At 39.6% G+C, this 7,268-nt stretch overlaps 1 pseudogene; it reads left to right on the top strand.

Moving 5' to 3' along the window:
- The first annotated feature begins 6,231 nt into the window (after positions 1 to 6,231).
- On the top strand, positions 6,232 to 6,382 carry LOC112823766 (U4 spliceosomal RNA; annotated as a pseudogene).
- The last annotated feature ends 886 nt before the right edge of the window (positions 6,383 to 7,268 follow it).

Here is a 7,268-nt window from a genome sequence, read left to right as displayed (position 1 = left end):
ATACTTCTTTAATTTTTGTTTGGGAAACTCTATATCTCTCTTTCTATTCTGAATAATTAGCTTGCTGGATAGGGTATTCTTGGTTGTAGTTTTTTTTTTCCTTTTGCTAAATATATCATGCCACTTTTTTCTGGCCTGCAAAGTTTCTGCTGAAAAATTCACTGCTGAAAAATTTGCTGCTAGCTTTATGGGATTTCCCTTGTTTGTAACTGTTTCCATTTCTCTTCCTGCTTTTAAAATTCTCTCTTTATCACTACTTTTTGCCATTTTAATTTCTATGTATCTTGCTGTGGGTTTCCTTGGGTTGATTTTGTTGGTGGCTCTGTGCATCCTGGATCTGGATATCTGTTTCCTCCCCTAGATTAGGGAAGTTTTCAACTATTATTTCTTCAAATAAATTTTCTATCCCCTTTTCTCTTTATTCTCCTCCTAGGATCCTTATAATACAAATGTTATTATGCTTAATGACATCACTGAGTTCCCTTAACCTATTCTCCTTTTTTATTATTCTTTTTTTCTTTTTGCTGTTCAGCTTGGTTGCTTTCCATTACCCTGTCTTTCAGTTCACTGATCCCTTCTTCTGCTTCCTCTAGTCCACTATTTATTCTCTGTAGTGTATTTTTTATTTCAGTTAGTGAGTTCTTCATCTCTGATTGGTCCTTTTTTATATCTTACACCTCTTTGTTTAAGGTTTACTGAGATCCTCCACTCTTTTCTCAAATCCAGTGAGTATCATTATGACCATGATCTTGAATTCTTTGTCAGGCATGCTTATTTCCTTTTCATTTAGCTCTTTTGTTGTGATTTTATCCTGTTCTCTCATTTAGGACATATTACTCTGTTTCCTCATGTTGTCCAATTCTTTGTGTTTGTTTTCATGTACTACGAAAATCAGCTATGTCCTGATCTTGAAAGTAGTGGCTGTATGAAGAAGTCTAGTGGTGCCCTGTAATGTAATACCTTTGTTCACCAGAACCTGACACTTCAGGGGTATTTCCTATGTGTGTTGTGTGTACTCTACTGTTGTGACTGATCCACATTTGTCTTCAGTCCAGTCATCTGGAATGGCCCCCTTTGCCTATTGCAGGCAGGATTTGGTTCTGGTGATGTTAAGGGGCCAGTCTGGGGTTTCCTTGACTTGTGGTTGGATCAGACCAGATGCCTGCTGTCAGCCTGTTTGCCAGGGCTGTGGATACATCAAACTGCAAGACACTTTTCCTGCATAGTCCTCTGAGAGGCTTTTGTTGATGTGCAGGGCCTGCAGTCAGACCAGACAGACATCTGTTTGTTGTTCCCAGTCTGTCTGTTGGGGTTACAGTGGCCCCTGTAACAGAGCTTTCTCCTTGTACTGCCTCCTGTGAGATTTTTGTTGGTGGGTGGGGCGGGCCATCAGATTAGTTGTCTGCCCCCAGCCTACTGCTGATACTGCAATCAAATTGTTGTGTTAGTCTTCCCCTCTCCCAGGGCAGAAGTCATTTTGGAGTGGTGCTGGCTGCTGTTGGGGCTGCTTGCAGAAAGAAACATGTCAGGAGCTTCTTTGGAGGGACTTCTGCTGAGTGGAGTGGGTTGGGTGGGCTGGATCTACAGGAGAACATGGCGCAGTAAGCTAGGTGGATAGTGTTCATGTTTTTTTCTGCAGGTGTCTGGTTATATAGGCTGGGGTTGCGGGGTGGGGGGAGAGAAATGGTGTTCCCCCAGGTCTTTTGTCTTTGGAGATGTCTCCTAAAAATCCTTGTTCCTCCAGCACACATTCTGAGATTAGTAAACAAACCTCTTTCCCATGTACAGCAGGCACTTTTAAACTGCTGCTTCTCTGCTCTGTCTGGGTGGGGTTTTTGTTTTACTTGCTCTTTAAGAGCAGAGACTGAGTTTCCTATCACCCTCTGGCTTTCCCAGAGCTAAGCCCACTGATTTTTAAAGTACCCATAGTTAAGCCCCTCTGGATGTAAAAAACTCATGGACTTAAGGCCCACTGGTTTTTAAGGCCAAATGTTATGAGGACTCATCTTCCCAACGGGGGCCCCTGGTGCTGAGGATACCGCTGTGGAGTCTATTCCTCTCCCTTTTCTGTGATTGTGGTGTCCTTCTTGTTGGTGCTTAGTCTTGCCAGGAGTTTAATTTCCAATTGTGTCTCTGCCCTTACTACTCTTTTCAGTGTGAACTCCTCCCTGTGATTAACTACGGAGAGTCTGTCCTGCCAGTCTCCAGATTGTTTTCTGGGTTAGTTGTACTGAAGTGGCTGTTATCGAGGTGTATCCATAGGATGAGGTGAGCTTAAGGTCCTCTTATTCCACCATCTTCCTATGCTTCTCCTGAAAATAGGATAATATTTGAATTATTACTGAGAAAGCAGGTTCAGTGCCAAAGATTGCATTTAACCTTGAAAATAATGTTGCACAATGTCCAGTGTAAATTTGACTGCTTTATAATTTAAATTTTCATTTTCTTGTATATTTATAACTGAACCTCTTCCTCATTTAGACTTTATCTTCCCAATAAGGCAAAGTCTGCAAAACATATAGTGTGTATCATGGTCCATTAGGGATAGTATACTTAGCAATGACTATTTATAATAATTAAAAATTCTGGAATCTATAGAACACTGCCATTCTGCCATGAATTGAGCTAAGTGTCTTACATAATTTTTACTTATCCCAACAGCCCGAGTCTGTAGTTATTCCCTTCTTATAAATGAAGCAACTAAAGCTAATACATGATAAGAAGCTTGTCTAAGATCCACAGGGTGTGGGTGCCTGGCTGGCTCAGACGGTTAAGTGTCTGCCTTCGGCTCAGATCATGATCCCAAGGGTCCTGGGATCGAGTCCTGCATCAGGCTCCCTGCTCCTTGGGAGCCTGCTTCTCCCTCTGCTTCTCTCTCTCTCTCTCCCTCTGTCTCTCCCTCTGTCTCTCATGAATAAATAAATAAAATATTTTAAAAAAAGAATTAAAAAAAAAAGATCCACAGGGTGTATTATTGGGTGGCATTAGGACTTTAACAGATGTTTGCCCTCAAAAGTGGTACAGTGTAGTGAGCCCTGATGTTCATGCACATTTCCTGTCACTGCTCACTCCAAGACAGCAATGAAGGCAGAGGCCTTTGCTTGTCTGGAGTTCCTTTTGCCACAACCTCAGGGTGATGGTGGCTGTTGGGTAGACTAACTCTCCAGCAGAGGAAAAAGAAAGCATTCCTATTGTACTCAAAGCAAAATGGAAAATTTCCATGGGAGAATCATCTCAAAAGAAAACAACATACATGTAGAAGTCTTGTCTGCAATGGTAAGCAACAGGAACCTAGACTCCAACTCCAACTGATCACTTCTTTTACTGACAATTTGTCTACAATCCCAAGTAAGTAAAATTCAGCATAACCCCTTCCCCATTATCAATATCTTCTTTAAACAAAAATAATTTTCCTACCCCATTAGTGATTTTTTAAGAAACATCAGGCAATTGCAAAAGAGTACATTTATTAAGTTTTATTATCAAAAAAATGTATTTATACAGAAGGCTAGAATTTAATTTTAGAGATGTTGGTCCTTTTCATTAGTATGAATTAACAGCATTACACAAATAACTAAATAGCATGCATTTGTTTGGTAATGAACTATAATCATAAGTCATTTCCCAAAGAGTAAATTAAGCATTCATTAGAAAAAGTAATCACTATTAATTGCATTAATCATTTCAATTAAAAGACAGAAAATGCATTTTTATGTGAATCTGGAATTATTTTAGTTTCCATCTTTGGAAAGTTTCAATTCACCGGGTTTTTTTTTCAATTCTCTGGATTTTTAAAAAATAAAAATAAAATGAATATATGGATATTTGTATACATCTTATTTCTACAATGTTTGAAGATTAACTGAAGTGATTTATGTGACCATTACTAGTCTTATGTGAAGTTGTAGAGCCTAGAAATTTAATTCAATTAATTCAGAAAGAAATTTAAAATCTTTTTCTGTAACCACACCATGGTTTGTAAGATACATCTCTCACATTTTAACATTTATATCTGTATGATGAGTGACATTCTAATTTCCTCAGTACAATTTTATGACAGACTGATGGTTAATTTTGTGTATCAACTTGACTGGACAATGGGATGGTCCCTGATATCTGATAAGACATTTTTTGAATGTGTCTTGAGGTTCTTTCCAGAGAAGACTGGTATATGTATTGGTGAATTGAGTAAAGCAGAGTGCCATACCTCATGTAGCCCTGAGTGCTTAAATAGAATAAAAAGGTGGAGGAAGGGAGGAGTTGCTCTCTTTGTCTGAAGGTTGAGTTGGGATAAAGATCTGCCTCCAGCACTCCTCGTTCTCAGACCTTCAGATTCAGAGTGGGATCCACACCTTTTGTTATCCAGCTTTCAGAGCTTTGAACTACACCACTAGTTTTCTGGGTCTCCAGTTGGCAGACAGCAGGTCTTGGGACTTCTCAGCTCCCATAATCTAATATCTATGGGTTCTGAATTGGCTCCTTAGTATTATTAGATTTAAAGACATGAATGGCACTATTTCCTTTAGTAAAGAGAGCATTGATGATCCATGGCATGATACAGCAATAGTGACATGGAAAACATCTGCATTGTATACTTCTAATCTATGACTTATCAGAAGCAAAGAGCTAGGTGACTCTATATATGATACTTTAGAACATTTAGTAACAAATATAATGATGTTGGTTGATTTCTCCTAATGTTTTGGACAAAGTGGAGAAAGAAAAAGATGAGCTCAGGGATTCAAGTTCCTAGTTCAAGGGCCACATAAATGACCTGAAGTTCTATGTGTGCCCTGAAGGAAACCCTTATCTCCTGTAGCTGCAGGACTAAAGTGGTGAAAATCAAATGTGGAATTCCATCTGTGATTGGCTGAATTATAATGTATTTTGAATTTTTAGCCTTGCAAAATATCTACTATTAAAGAAAGAGCATTGATTAGGAAAGAATGGGATCAGGGCACCTGGGTGGCTCAGTCAGTTAAGCGTCTGCCTTTGGCTCAGGTCATGATCTCAGGGTCCTGGGATCGAGCCCTGTGTCGGGCTCCCTGCTCAGAGGGGAGTCTGCTTCTCACTCTCTGTGCTCGCTCTCTCTCTCACTCTCAAATAAATAAAAATCTTAAGGGAAAAAAAAGGAAAGAATGGGATCTTATAAACTGGATTGGGGATATGCAGGAAGACCCTGATGAAGCTGAGGACATTGAGACCCTAAATTTCAGTGAGCCTTCTCCCTCAGGGGAAGTGGCCTCACTGCTGCCAGTGGCAATGGCATCCCCACCTGCAGTGATATCAGATGTCTTTTCTGCCTCTGCCTGAGATGCCTGAGGGGATTAACCTTGTATTGCCTGAAGAAATGGTAATGGACTCTCCTGAGGCAGTTCCCTTGCAAGATAAGACTGATTCTTCTCATGATGCACTGCCACCCTGCCTCTCTGCTTCTAGACACTGGAAGGAGACTTAAGTCCCAGCAGGCCCTCAAAGGTGAAGTACAAAGTGTGACCCATAAGGAGGCGGGCTACACTCAAAAAGAGCTACTTGAGTTTAATTTACACATACAGGAATCAGGAACATGTGTAGGAAATCAAAGGTGTGGGATAATGGTGGAAGGAACATTAAGTTGTATCAGACCGAATTTATTAATGTGGGTTTACTAAGAGATTCTGCATTTAATGGGCTAATTTGATGAGTTAGAAAGTGCTCTAAAATTTGTTTGGTTGGCTGAAACATGAACCAAAAGATGGCCTATAGTGAGAGAACTGGAAATTCCCTGTGGTTTAATGTAGAGAAAGGGATGCAAAGGCCTAAGGAAATTGTAATATTAGAGTGGAATTTTCATTTAATACCTGCTCACTCACACTGGGAAGATCCAGAAGGTAGGTCTTCTGTCACAATTGTGAGAAATTAATGTGTGAGGGGTGTCCCAACATCCTTGAAGAGCCCCATGATCCTTCTTCTCTGTAGGTGAGACCTCACAATGGGAACTCTAGCCACTCAATTGGGAAACCTAAATACAAGGAGGGTAATTTAATCCTGGGTTCAGGGGCCAAGAGGAGACACTTGGATGCCAAAGGCAAGGTGCAGGTAATGGACAGCAGAGTCAAAGCCTATGGTGTTAGCTAGTTGATCACTGCATTCCTAGAAGTGAATGGATATGATGCCTGATGAGGGAACAGAAGGCAAGCTGAGTTCATTTACATGACAGTTCTTAATTGATACAAAATTTATATAACACATAGCTTTGCGCAGTGGCAGTATCGTAGCCAATGAGGTTTATCCGAGGTGCGATTATTGCTAATTGAAAACTTTTCCCAAAATTTATTTAACACTAAACTGACCACTTTAAAGGGACTAGTTCAGTGAGTAACACTTGGTGAACTTACAGTGTTTGTGCAGCAAACATCAGATCTATTTAGTTCAAAATATTTCTATCACTCTGAAAAGAAATCCGGTACCCCTTAAGCAGTTGCTCCCCCTTCCTCCCTTTCCTCTTTTCGCAGTGACCCGTCTGCATCTGACTGTAAGGATTTGCTTATTCTGAATATTTCATATAAATGGAATCATAAAATATGCGATGTTTTGTGTCTATCTTCTTCCACTTAGCCTAATTTTTTGAGGTTTATCACATTTTAGCATATATCAGTACTTCATTTTTTTTATTCCTGAATAATAATCTATTATCTGTGTAGACCACAATTTGTTATGCATTCATCCACTGGTGGACATTGGGGTTGTTTCTACCTTTTGGCTGTTGTTAATAGTACTGCTATGCATGTACATGTATTTATCAGTTTTATTTTCTTGTGGGCATATACCTAGGAGTGGAATGATTGGGTCATATGATTTTTCTATATTTAACTTTTTTTATTTGAGTATAGGTAACACACAATATTACATTAATTTCAGGTGTACAACATAATGACTTGACAAATCTGTACATTGCACCATGGTTACCACAAGTGTAGTGACAACTTGTCACCATTCAAGGCTCTTACAATACCACTGATGATATTTTCTATGCTGTACCTTTCATCTCTATGACTTATTCATTCCATAAGTGGAAACCTATATACCTCCTTATCATCCGTTTTGCCCATCCCCTCACATCTTCTCCTCTGGCAACCACCAGTTTGTTCTCTGTACTTATAGGTCTGATTCTGCTTTTTGATCATTTATTCATTTGTTACATTTTGAGGAACCACCACCTCCTTTCTATAGTTGCTTCACCATTGTATAGTCCTACCAAGAATGTAGGACTGTTCCAATTTCTCCAT

This window comes from Callorhinus ursinus, unplaced genomic scaffold (genome assembly GCF_003265705.2).
Source record: "Callorhinus ursinus isolate GAN/ISIS: 27379988/994484 unplaced genomic scaffold, GSC_fseal_2.0 scaffold5, whole genome shotgun sequence".
Lineage (NCBI taxonomy): Eukaryota > Metazoa > Chordata > Mammalia > Carnivora > Otariidae > Callorhinus > Callorhinus ursinus.
The sequence above is the reverse complement of the archived record's forward strand: the minus strand, read 5'-3'. Positions and strand labels throughout refer to the sequence as shown.